Below are 13823 nucleotides of genomic sequence, written 5' to 3'. Positions count from 1 at the left end.
CTTAAACTTGAGACTCTTGTCCCCTTTGCCCATTTTAAATATTTATTGTAGCATTTTTATTTTTGTATTGCTTGTAACTGTTTCGGGTAATGCAAGTTCTTGTGCTGTTAGTAGAATAACCTGTGTGTAAATGAAATATGTTGCTGTATTTTTGTTTAGTTTTTTGTATTATCTGTGATAAAAAAAAGAGACCTTGGTCTCAGTCTATGTTCCTTGTTGAAATAAAGGTATAATAATAATATACCACACCCCCCCGTGCCATATTGCTTATATATATATACTACAGTAGACCTATTATAATCAGCATTGTTATTTCCAAAAACCTGGATATGTGGAACAAACAGAGTGTCAAGTAATATGTCTGCCAGAATGCTCTGCTGAAGTTAGTAGTGGATGATACTAGTAAAAGCCAGAATGGGCTTTAAAATTGACAAAGGCATTGAGAAAAATGTGTTAACATTAATTGTAATGAAGGGAAAATGTAATGATGTGACCACAAGCAACATAGTGGATTTGATCTGGATTTTAACCTATAATATTGTGTTATCAGCAGCAGAGGATAATACAATCTTTGGTTATAGTCTTACCGGTTTCCTCCTATAGGTGGCGCCTGTTGATCAAGAGAGATAGTCTACGGTAATCTGTTGATCAACCGTGTGTTCACTTTGCTGAGCGGGGGCCATACAATTATATGGGAGGAGGTAGGCCAGGCAGACAGGCGTTTTTTCCACTGGGAGCTCCAAGAGCAAATGTTTACGGTCAGCGGTTTCCTTTTGTGGGCACGACTTATTTCGTTCGGAAGCGAGAGCAGAGCTTGCTACCTGAGCGGCGTAAACTACTACACCAATCCGATCCAGCCTACCTGAACTCAAGGGTGCGCTGGATAGAACAACGCGGAGAGAAGACACTCATAAACGCATTCCGTGAAGATACCTTGTTCTCTGCCCTTTGAGATGTAGGTAAGAACACTGACGAGTAGGCACTTTTAGTAGCCTTTTTCAATATTTGCAGTAGAGCACGTTAGATAGGCTAGCTATGTACTTTAAATTAGTACATTTGAACCAGCACAACCACTTAACGTTGTTAGCCGGAACATTGTTGCTAGTTCAGCTTTTCATTCAGTGAGCGTTTTGATTGTAAACGGCCCATTTTACAGCCAGCATAACGTTACTCTCGTGGTAGACTTCATATGTTTTGTCGAATTTGCATTGTGAATGGGAACGGAACAAAACAAGATTTGTTATAATACACGCCTGTATTTTGTAAACGATTCTGAATGCCTTTTGCGCGCTGGGTGTTGTAAACCGAGAGAAAGCAACAATTATGGGATGAACTTTGGAAAACACGTGTTTTCCTCTGGCTGACTCGCGCTGTGGAATGTTTTGGGAGTGGAATGTGGGGATTGTTTTCCATTTGTCTTGTACTTTTGTTGTTTTACTGTTATGAAATTCAGTTGCAGCGTTCACTCTGGAATCCAATGTTTGTGGGTGTCGAATAATATCAGCAGTGAAAAAATAAGCTATATTCACTAGTTCATAACCTTTGACTTGGTTGTCTGTCTGTGTTTGCCCAGCGAAGTTGGCCAACCAAACTCATACAGCTTGGTGAAACTTTTCAGTTGTTGATATAATGACCAACCGTATCAGACCTAAAACACTCATTAGCTAGTCTGTTCATTTTCAAGCAGTTAGGCCGATTAACCTGTGCCCCCGCACATTGATTCTGTACCGGTACCCCCTGTATATAGCCTCACTTCTGTTATTTTACTGCTGCTCTCTACTTATTATATTTTTTACTCATCTATTTTTTTACTTAACTTATTTTTCTTAAACGTATTGTTGGTTAAAAGCTTGTAAGTGAGCATTTCACTGTAAGATCTACACCTGTTGTATTCGACACATGTGACAAATATAAATCTATTTATTTGACTGGGTCAATAACATCTTAAAGATGTAGGTTAGGATTGTCTACGCGCTCTAAAACGTGAGTCTACCTCCTGATTCCATTGTCACTGCTGCTCGTGGATGGAGAATGCAGAATACCCATGCAATATAGGCTAACCCATGAAATGGCTACATTTGTGTTTCAAAGTGATTTTAATGCATTTTTGTTATTCTGTGACAGATCTAATGCCAACGGAAAGCCATGCTTGGCTGCAAATATGAAAGAAGTCATTGACTGACTGTTGTCTTTGTGGCAAAGGGATGGAGAGGGAGGGTTGTCTTGCTCTTACCCACTCAGGTGGAAAATTGGATAGATAGTTGAAGTGTGCATCAGAGGCGCACAAACTAATTATTCTGTCTAGGGTTGGGTGGTATCCAGATTGTCGTAGTTATACCGCTTCTGTACCATACCAGGACATACTGTATTACCGAATGTGCGCACAAGGGGTGCTATTTCACAAAACAACAAAAAATTGGACACACACAGAGACAAAGGCATGAGGGGATTGAATGTCTCTGCTCTAACCAAGAAGCTTGATCTTGACATCTAGCCTCGTAACTATCAAGTTAGCAAAGCAAATGCATAGCTGGAGCCCTGCGCTGGATATAATTTGTGACACATTTTATATATGCCACATGACCTACAGTTTGTGGACACCTGCTCGTCTAACATCTCATTCCAAAATCATGGGCATTAATATGGAGTTGGTCCCCTCCCTTTGCTGCTATAACAACCTCCACTCTTCTGGGAAGGCTTTCCATTAGATGTTGGAACATTGCTGCAGGGACTTGCTTCCATTCAGTCACGAGCATTAGTGAGGTCGTGCACTGATGTTGGGTGATTAGGCCTGGTTTGCAGTCAGCGTTCCGATTAATCCCAAAGGTGTTTGATGGGGTTGAGGTCAGGGCTCTGTGCAGGCCAGTCAAGTTTTTCCACACCGTTTGTTTGGAAGCACAGAATTGTCTAGAATGTCATTGTATGCTGCATTTGTATTTGACAAACAGATTTGTTGTAAAGTTGACGGTGCCACGTTGAGTCAATGAGCCCTTCAGTAAGGCCATTCTACTGCCAATGTTTGTCTATGGAGATTGCATGGCTGTTTTAAATAACTCATCAACAGGTGTGTCTGAAATAGCTGAATCCACTCATTTGAAAGTGTCTACATATTTATATATAGTGTGTGTAATAAATATATATTTTTTACGGTATTGAAAATCATACCATCTGTATTTTGGGGGAAAAAACAGTATATCGCTCAAGCCTCCTTCTGTCATTGGTGGAGGATCTCCACAGCTCTTGAAACCAAAGCCTGCACAGCACAATCATCTTATTTGAAGTCAGCTTCAGCCTCTGGACATGCTGATGCTTTATTGCCTGGCTGGTAGTCTGAAGTTCTCCAACCCTTTCGTCTGACAGTATTGTTCATAAATGGGGGCTTTTCCCTCAGATCTTCATATCATGAGTCGGTGAGTAATCTGTGAAAGCAGATAAAGGTGCGTGGTGGGTAGAAGTGCAGGTGTCTAGTGGTTCTAGTGGGGGGTTGTGGCGGTGTGCTATTGCATCCTAGTTAATAGGCTTGTTCATGGAAAAACAGTTGTGCAGCATGTGTGCATGCTCATGTCCGCACACGCACACCGATACACGCCATTAGACATGCAGATAAACACACTCAATCTCAGCTAGACACACGCATGAACGCACGCATACCCGCACACTCAACTAAAACCCCAAACCCCTCGTCAGACCTGGTAATAGAGTGGTGAGGAGGAGGAGTCTGCTGTGTATGGAAGTGACGTTGCCATTTCTTTAATGTTTTCAGGTTCATTTAAACATAATTTGAAGCTTTGTTTGATTGACAGTAACAGCTGATTTTGGGATTGTATATCAATTCGCTCATCTTATAAATCTGTCATCTAATGTGTTCATTTTTAAACCTTATGCAGCCAGTTCCAGATATCAGGGCATAAAAAATATAACCGCTGTCCTTAATTAGCCTAGTGGGCATGTGCGCTCAGCTATATCCTGTGCCAAGCTTGTTTTCCCTGGCTGGCTAACTGAACTATGCAAATTTTCGCCTTCATTGCTAAAGGTCATAAATACTGCACCTTACACTTCAAAACTCTGTTGCTAGTTATAAAATCATGTAACCAAGAAATTTGCTGGAAAGAAACTTAAATGATTTATTGAAATAGTCATGACTGGTTTGGGGTATCTGTCGTGTAAGACAACGGTGGCGAAGGTTATCATTGCTCCTTAACACGAATCCAAGTTCTGTTTTGAGATACATAGTTGTAAGGTTAGCTGGAAGTTTCTGTCTGTTTTTGGAACTGTGGCAACGGGTAGCCTCTTACCGCTTGGCTCGATGGGATTTGTAGTGATTTTGCCAACACAGCCAGATATGTAAACAGTATTGTACACTTAACCTTTTTTAAACGCCAAATATTTGTTGCGGACCTTGTTAGTTTAATGAGTAATCCAGTAATGGCACAAGTTAATTGATATGAACTAAATTGATATGAGGGTCTGCGGAGCTGCTCCTCCTCGCCACTCTACGCTCCGGGCTGGTCAGATCTGCTGTAGTCATGGCAACCCCACAGGCCTAGGGGGATCAAAGCTTTCGCCTGAGATTTGCCTCTGTCTTTTGCCTCGCTCTCGCTTGCTCTTTCTCTCTCTGTCCCACTCTCTCGATGTCACATCTGTAGCCTGGCTTGGACAAAGACGAGTCTTCTCTTTCTTGTCTTCTCCTCTTTCTTTGCAGCTGGGGTTACCCCTACCACAATGAGTCCTAGTGACGTTTTCATATAACCCTAGTCCCCAATTTTGTCTCAGATTATACCGGGCCAGGACTTTGATGGTTTTGACCTGCGCATTTTTACATTATAACCATATGAACGATTGTTGCTGTGGACGCAACTCTCATTCTTAATGAAGCCGTTCTCACACAGAAAAGCTTTGCTTCTGTTTGCTTTGCTTATTCACCTCATCCCTTTGTTTTGGTGGCTCTGTTTTGCACCGTTATCATTTGACTGATTTGGGAAAGCTGCATACAAAATGTATTTTTATTTAAAGATAAAGTTCTGTCTAGCCCCAATTCAGACTTACGCACAAAAGTAAACTTGTAAATTTAGAATGGTACTGTGAAATGAAAAGTATTTGAAGATTAATTTTGCCTCTGCTTATAAATGAAAGAAAACGTTCTCCTTTTGAAATATATTGTCTGTGCATCTCTGAGTGATGTTCTATAGATTCCAGCGGTCATTTCATGTTTTCATGTGCATCTGAGATACTGCTGTTCAAGCAGGCAGAAATGAGTCCGGTATGACACAGCATTGCCATAAAGCCACTCTCACAACACTGGAAGTTAATAGGAATTACTACTTTACACCGCAAAAATGTCTATCATACATGTCAGATTTCAATACTGGCCAATGTCAAAACACAGGAGGTCGTCTTCTCTCAAATGAGATGTTGATTAAAAAAATTGCGATATTCCTACCTTGAGAAATGTGTAATTTAAGAGGGTCCATCACATTTCTCCTATTTGTCTGCCTCTTCAGTCCAGGGTGCATACATAAAGCGATATGAGGAATCATCTTTGTATCTGTGCCATTTTATAGAGTCTGTGACAGCAGGGGCAACGACGTTGAGTACATTTTGGCTGAACCCCAACCCACACACACAATTGGCTGAACCCTCCTGATGACCTGGTTGGACATGACTCCAACAGGAGTCAGAAGTCCCACCCACTTGACAACATTAAAATGGTGCTGCCCATGCTAATTCTGCCTTTTGGCCACTAGTTTTCTATATCATTCTCCATGGGTACGTTGCATGGTGCCATTGCAAAGACTCCACTCAGCGAGACACATCGATCTGCAGGTTGAACATATTGAGATTGTAGACTCCTAAATTGATAATGCAGTTTGTTTAGGCAATATGTTTTTTTGTTTTTTTTTACAGCTAACTAGGTTCTTCACTTGCTGATATTGACTTTGATATTAATGTGTGTAGCTACGTTTGTGTGCTAGCCAGCTAGCCAGCCAGAGACAAAATTTAAAAACATGTTCTCACAATATTTAACTCTGTGAATTAGTGGATTGTTTTCTTTAAGCCCACCTCCCCCTTTCATTTTAAAGGTGCTCTGGCTACTGTCAGGGGCCTTGCTACTGTCTCTTCTCAGAATTGCAGAATGAGGGTTTTATGCGGGCATTATATTGCCTGTAAAGTTATAACTCACCCAGAACAACTGGATCTTGCCATAGTCTTACCCTATGATTTGGGTGTGCCTGTGGGTGGCATTGGTCCAATCGTCTTTGGTCCAAATCAGATGATGGTTATTATATTTAAGGCAGGGTGGTATACCATATTTGACTATATACCGGTATTGTTGCACAGACGAGTTTGGGTTTTTACTTTACCACTTCTGTAAGGCCATTCTACTGTCAATGTTTGTCTATGGAGATTGCATGGTGGTGTGCTTGATTTTTATACACCTGTCAGCAACAGGTCTGGCTGAAGTAGCCAAATCCAAGTAGCCAAATCCAGTAATTTGAATGGGTGACCACATTTTTGTATGTTTGTAGATAGGTATGTATGTATATATATGTGTGTGTGTGTGTGTGTGTGTGTGTGTGTGTGTGTGTGTGTGTATAAACGCAACATGTAAAGTGTAAAGTGGTGGTCCCAGGTTTCATGAGCTGAAAAAAAGATCCCAGAAATGTTCCATTAGCACAAGCTTATTTCTCCATATTTTTTTTTTGCACAAATTTGTAGACATCCCAGTTTTGCCACAAAACACAATGCCACAGATGTCTCAAGTTTTGAGGAAGCGTGCAATTGGCTTGCTGACTGCAGGAATGTCCAACAAAGCAGTTTCCAGATAATTGAATGTTAATTTCTCTGGTCTGCGGCCTCAACTGCAGACCACGTGTAACCATGCTAGCCCAGGACCTCTACATCCGGCCTCTTCACAAACAGTCAGAAACTGTCTTGGGGAAGCTCATTTGCGTCCTTGTTGTTCTCACCAGGGTCTTGACCTGACTGCAGTTTGGCGTCGTAACCGACTTCAGTGGGCAAATGTTCACCTTCAATGGCCATTGGCACTCTTTAGAAGTGTGCACTTCACCGGTTTCAACTGTACTGGGCAGATAGCGTGTATGGTGCCGTGTGGGTTAGAGGTTTGCTTATGTCAACGTTGTGAACAGAGTGCCCCATGGTGGTCGTGACAAGACCCTGACTCCCGTTGTCAAATATTCAACATGGCAAGTCTACATATGTTTAGGAGTTAAAATGGAACAAAAGGAACATTTGTTGTCTAACTGGGAGTCTTGTGAGTGAAAACATCCAAAGATCATCAAAGGTAAACGATTAATTTGATTGCTTTTCTGATTTTCGTGACCAAGTTACCTGATGCTAAGTGTACTTATTGTTTTGTCGAGCGATCGATAAACTTACACAAACGCTTATTGCTTTCGCTGTAAAGCATAATTTCAAAATCTGAGACGACAGGTGGATTAACCAAAGGCTACGCTGTGTTTTGCAATATTGCACATGTGATTTCATGAACATGATATATTTTCTAGTAATATTATTTGACTGTGGCGCTATGCTATTCAGCGTTGCTGATGACAATTATACCGGATCCGGGATGGGTTGGTTCAAAGAGGTTGTCCTCTTGGTGTTGGGGCAGTATTTTCATTTTTGGAGAAAAAAAACGTTCCCATTTTTAAATGGGATATTTTGTCAGGAAAAGATGCTAGAATATGCATATAAGTGACAGCTTTGGATAGAAAACACTGTTTCCAAAACTGTAAAGATATTGTCTGTGAGTATAACAGAACTGGTGTTGCAGGCGAAAGCCTGAGAAAAATCCAATCTGGAAGTGCCCCAGGTTTTGAAAGCACTGGGTTCCAATGACTCCCTATTCAGCTGTGAATGTACCATCAACGAGCTTACGCTTTCTACGTATTCCCCAAGGTGTCTACAGCATTGTGACGTAGTTTTACGCATTTCTGTTGAAGAATAGCCATAGGTGGCCACATTGCGTAAGTGGTCACATGGTGGCCCCGAGAGAGATTCTTGCGTAAAATACAGAGGTAGCCATTACTCCAAATCAGTCCTAGTGAAAAACGAATTGTCCCGACGGATATATTATCGAATAGATATTAGAAAAACACCTTGATGGATTCTAAACAACGTTTGCCATGTTTCTGTCGATTATTATGGAGCAAATTTGGAATATGGGTGACCGCAAAACCCGGCGATTTCTCAGCCAAACGTGAAGAACAAATGGAGCTATTTCGCCTACAAAAATAATATTTGGGGAAAAAATGAACTTTGACTGTCTACTTGTGAGTCTCGTGAGTGAAAACATCCGAAGTTCAAAGGTAAACGATTTAATTTGATTGTTTTTCTGATTTCCGTGACAAGGTTGCCTGCTGCTAGCAAGGCATAATGCTATGCTAGGCTATGATAAACTTACACAAATGCTCGTCTAGCGTTGGCTGTAAAGCATATTTTGAAAATCTGAGATGACAGGGCATTAACAAAAGGCTAAGCTGTGTTCCAATATATTTCACTTGTGATTTTCATGAATAGGAATATTTTCTAGGAAGATTTATGTCCGTTGCGTTATGCTAATTAGTGTCAGAAGATGACAACGGTCCCGTTCACGGGATGGGATGTCACTACAGGTTAACCGACTTGCCTAGTTAAATAAAATAAAAATAATTACTTGCCAACGTACAATCATTGGACAAATCTTAGGAAGTCTCTGGATTTTGCTCGCCCGAAGTAGAGTATCCCATGATAAGCTGTAGGCCGCATGTGTGGAGGTAGTGGTGTGATGGTGCTTTGCTGGTGACACGGTCTGTGATTGATTTAGAATTCAAGGCACACTTAACCAGCATGGCTACCACAGCATTCTGCAGCGATAGTCCATCCCATCTGGTTTGCACTTAGTGGGACTATCATTTATTATTCAACAGGTCAATGAACCAACACACCCCCAAGCTGTGTAAGGGCTATTTGACCAAGAAGGAGAGTGATGGAGTGCTGCATCAGATGACCTAGCATCCACAATTACCCAACCTCAACCCAAATTGAGATGGTTTGGGATGAGTTGGACCGCAGAGAAGGAAAATCAGCCAACAGTGCTCAGCATGTGTGGGAACTCCTTCAAGACTGTAGGAAAAGCATTCCTCATAAAGCTGGGAGGGAATGCCAAGAGAATGCAAAGCTGTCATCAAGGAAAAGGGTGGCTACTTTGCTGGCTACTACATGATTCCATGTGTGTTATTTCATATTTTTGATGTCTTCACTGATAAAGAAAACCCCTTAAAAACTACAAACTTTTGACTGGTACTGTATGCCAGGTAATCAGCTTTACAAGGTGTGTAGAGCCTAATGTGCTTAATTTTTAATTTTTAATAATTCTTAATTTTTTTTGGCCACTTTAGCTGTGATACAGACCTTATTAAAACATAAGCCTATGGGTGAGGCTACATGAGGTGTGTGACTATGATTTGGACAAATCGAGAGAAAAAAGGGCATTGTTTCTAATGCTGGGCATCATTCACAATTGATAATACATCATTCACAGGCAATAGGCAAATATTGTCACCCATCAGACTATTCTTGATTTAATCTTGTCTTTACATATACCATATAATAAATATACACGTGTGTGAGAAATTTGTTTTGATTTAGAATGGACTATTATCATGCACCTCGATACAGGTGCAGCGGGGGAAAAAATACATGTGACCTATACACTTATATAGCAAATGGAGGACACTTTTCCCGTGGTTCATTTTCATGCCAGCCAGGTAGGCTATACTCAGGTTGTAAATATAACCAATGTGCTTAATATTAGGAAAGTTGAGAAATAAATACACTAGGCCTAGCTGATGGGATCCTCTTTTTAGTAGAGGCCATCACTCTGTTTTCTCACGGAAATGCATGGCCTATAGAAATGTTGCGCAACATGAGATCTCGTGAAGTATTTGATTACATTTTTGAAAACATTTGCATTTATGTCAGAGTGATTTAGAGGGACAATAGAGTGTTGAGTACCAGGCAGTCAGAAAGTTTGGTAGGCTACTGATGACTAGCATCAGAGCTTGGAGAAGCCCAAATACCTTGATTAATAATTAAGAACAAATTCTTATTTTCAATGATGGCCAGTGGGAACAGTGGGTTAACTGACAGATTTGTACCTTGTCAGCTCGGGATATGAACTAATATATATATATAATATATATTATACTGCTCAAAAAAATAAAGGGACGCTAAAATAACACATCCTAGATCTGAATGAATGAAATATTCTTATTAAATACTTTTTTCTTTACATAGTTGAATGTGCTGACAACAAAATCACACAAATTATCAATGGAAATCAAATTTATCAACCCATGGAGGTCTGGATTTGGAGTCACACTCAAAATTAAAGTGGAAACCCACACTACAGGCTGATCCAACTTTGATGTAATGTCCTTAAAACAAGTCAAAATGAGGCTCAGTAGTGTGTGTGTGTGTGTGTGGCCTCCACGTGCCTGTATGACCTCCCTACAACGCCTGGGTTTGCTCCTGATGAGGTGGCGGATGGTCTCCTGAGGGATCTCCTCCCGGACCTAAACTAAAGCATCCGCCAACTCCTGGACAGTCTGTGGGGTCCCAGATATGCTCAATTGGATTCAGGTCTGGGGACTGACCCATCGCCAAACCGGTCATGCTGGAGGATGTTGCAGGCAGCAGAATGTTCTCCACGGCGTCTCCAGACTGTCACATGTGCTCAGTGTGAACCTGCTTTCATCTGTGAAGAGCACAGGGCGCCAGTGGCGAATTTGCCTATCTTGGTGTTCTCTGGCAAATGCCAAATGTCCTGCACGGTGTTGGGCTGTAAGCACAACCCCCACCTGTGGACGTCGGGCCCTCATACCACCCTCATGGAGTCTGTTTCTGACCGTTTGAGCATGCACATTTGTGGCCTGCTGGAGGTCATTTTGCAGGGCTCTGGCAGTGCTCCTCCTCGCACAAAGGCAGAGGTAGCGGTCCTGCTGCTGGGTTGTTGACCTCCTACGGCCTCATCCACGTCTCCTGATGTACTGGCCTGTCTCCTGGTAGCGCCTCCATGCTCTGGACACTACGCTGACAGACACAGCAAACCTTGCCACAGCTCGCATTGATGTGCCATCCTGGATGAGCTGCACTACCTGAGCCACTTGTGTGGGTTGTAGACTCCGTCTCATGCTACCACTAGAGTGAAAGCACCGCCAGCATTCAAAAGTGACCAAAACATCAGCCAGGAAGCATAGGAATTGAGAAGTGGTCTGTGGTCACCACCTGCAGAACCACTCCTTTATTGGGGGTGTCTTGCTAATTGCCTATAATTTCCACCTGTTGTCTATTCCATTTGCACAACAGCATTTGAAATGTATTGTCAATCACTGTTGCTTCCTAAGTGGACAGTTTGATTTCACAGAAGTGTGATTGACTTGTAGTTACATTGTGTTGTTTAAGTGTTCCCTTTATTTTTTTGAGCAGTATGTGTGTGTGTGTGTGTGTGTGTGTGTATATATATATATATATTCAAACCAATTTTCATTTGTCACATGCGCCGAATACAACAGGTGTAGGTAGACCTTAGCATGAAATGCTTACTTACAAGCCCCTAACCTACAATGCAGTGTAAAAAAAACGGCACCCGGTAATGCTTGCCATGCGGTAGCAGGGAGGACAGTCTATGACTAGGGTGGCTGGAGTCTTTGACAATTTTTAGGGGCTTCCTCTGACACTGCCTGGTATAGAGGTCCGAGATGGCTGGAAGCTTGGCCCCGGGGGGATGACGTCATCGATGCACTTATTGATGCAGCCAGTGACTGTGTATGCCTCAATGCCATCAGACGAATCCAGGAACCTATTCCATTCTGTGCTAGCAACACAGTCCTGTAGCTTAGCATCTGCTTCCTCTGACCACTTTCTTTTATTGACCTGAGTCAGTGGTGCTTCCTGCTTTAATTTTTGCTTGCAAGCAGGAATCGGGAGGATATAATTATGGTCAGATTTGCCAAATGGAGGACGAGGGAGAGCTTTGTATGCGTCTGTGTTGTAAAGGTGGTCTAGAGTCTTTTTTTTCTTTTTTCTCTGGTTGCATGTTTAACATGCTGGTAGAAATTTGGTAGAACGGATTTGTTTCCCTGCATTAAAGTCCCTGGCCACTAGGACCGCCACCTCTGGATGAAAGGGGGATACCTAGTCAGTTGTAAACCTGAATGCCTTCAACTGAAATGTGTCTTCCGAGTGTTTTCCTGTTTGGTTATGGTGGTATGCAGCTCATTGAGTGCTATCTTAGTGCCAGCATTGGTCTGTGGTGGTATATAGACAGCTATGAAAAATACAGATGACAACTCTCTAGGTAGATAGTGTGGTCTACAGCTTATCATAAGATGCTCCACCTCAGGTGAGCAAAACTTTGAGACTTCCTTAGATATCGTGCACCAGCTGTTTACAAATATACAGTGCCTTGCGAAAGTATTCGGCCCCCTTGAACTTTGCGACCTTTTGCCACATTTCAGGCTTCAAACATAAAGATATAAAACTGTATTTTTTTGTGAAGAATCAACAACAAGTGGGACACAATCATGAAGTGGAACGACATTTATTGGATATTTCAAACTTTTTTAACAAATCAAAAACTGAAAAATTGGGCGTGCAAAATTATTCAGCCCCTTTACTTTCAGTGCAGCAAACTCTCTCCAGAAGTTCAGTGAGGATCTCTGAATGATCCAATGTTGACCTAAATGACTAATGATGATAAATACAATCCACCTATGTGTAATCAAGTCTCCATATAAATGCACCTGCACTGTGATAATCTCAGAGGTCCGTTAAAATCGCAGAGAGCATCATGAAGAACAAGGAACACACCAGGCAGGTCCGAGATACTGTTGTGAAGAAGTTTAAAGCCGGATTTGGATACAAAAAGACTTCCCAAGCTTTAAACATCCCAAGGAGCACTGTGCAAGCGATAATATTGAAATGGAAGGAGTATCAGACCACTGCAAATCTACCAAGACCTGGCCGTCCCTCTAAACTTTCAGCTCATACAAGGAGAAGACTGATCAGAGATGCAGCCAAGAGGCCCATGATCACTCTGGATGAACTGCAGAGATCTACAGCTGAGGTGGGAGACTCTGTCCATAGGACAACAATCAGTCGTATATTGCACAAATCTGGCCTTTATGGAAGAGTGGCAAGAAGAAATCCATTTCTTAAAGATATCCATAAAAAGTGTCGTTTAAAGTTTGCCACAAGCCACCTGGGAGACACACCAAACATGTGGAAGAAGGTGCTCTGGTCAGATGAAACCAAAATTGAACTTTTTGCCAACAATGCAAAATGTTATGTTTGGCGTAAAAGCAACACAGCTCATCACCCTGAACACACCATCCCCACTGTCAAACATGGTGGTGGCAGCATCATGGTTTGGGCCTGCTTTTCTTCAGCAGGGACAGGGAAGATGGTTAAAATTGATGGGAAGATGGATGGAGCCAAATACAGGACCATTCTGGAAGAAAACCTGATGGAGTCTGCAAAAGACCTGAGACTGGGACGGAGATTTGTCTTCCAACAAGACAATGATCCAAAACATAAAGCAAAATCTACAATGGAATGGTTCAAAAATAAACATATCCAGGTGTTAGAATGGCCAAGTCAAAGTCCAGACCTGAATCCAATCGAGAATCTGTGGAAAGAACTGAAAACTGCTGTTCACAAATGCTCTCCATCCAACCTCACTGAGCTCGAGCTGTTTTGCAAGGAGGAATGGGAAAAAATGTCAGTCTCTCGATGTGCAAAACTGATAGACATACCCCAAG

The 13823-nt window shown here is 41.9% G+C and overlaps 1 protein-coding gene across 3 annotated transcripts in view; it reads left to right on the top strand.

Moving 5' to 3' along the window:
• The first annotated feature begins 634 nt into the window (after window positions 1–634).
• LOC112232179 (semaphorin-4A) overlaps window positions 635–13823 on the top strand; it is a 48454-nt gene continuing 35265 nt past the window's right edge. For 2 of the 3 annotated variants that reach the window (XM_042295537.1, XM_042295535.1), the window contains exon 1: window positions 635–959. The gene's annotated coding sequence lies outside the window, so the exon portion shown is untranslated. The remainder of the gene's footprint in view (window positions 960–13823) is intronic. The other variant, XM_042295536.1, reaches the window with a different exon arrangement.

The sequence above is a fragment of the Oncorhynchus tshawytscha genome, linkage group LG13 (genome assembly GCF_018296145.1).
Source record: "Oncorhynchus tshawytscha isolate Ot180627B linkage group LG13, Otsh_v2.0, whole genome shotgun sequence".
Lineage (NCBI taxonomy): Eukaryota > Metazoa > Chordata > Actinopteri > Salmoniformes > Salmonidae > Oncorhynchus > Oncorhynchus tshawytscha.
Note: the sequence above shows the minus strand (reverse complement) of the source record. Positions and strands in the feature narration are given on the sequence as shown.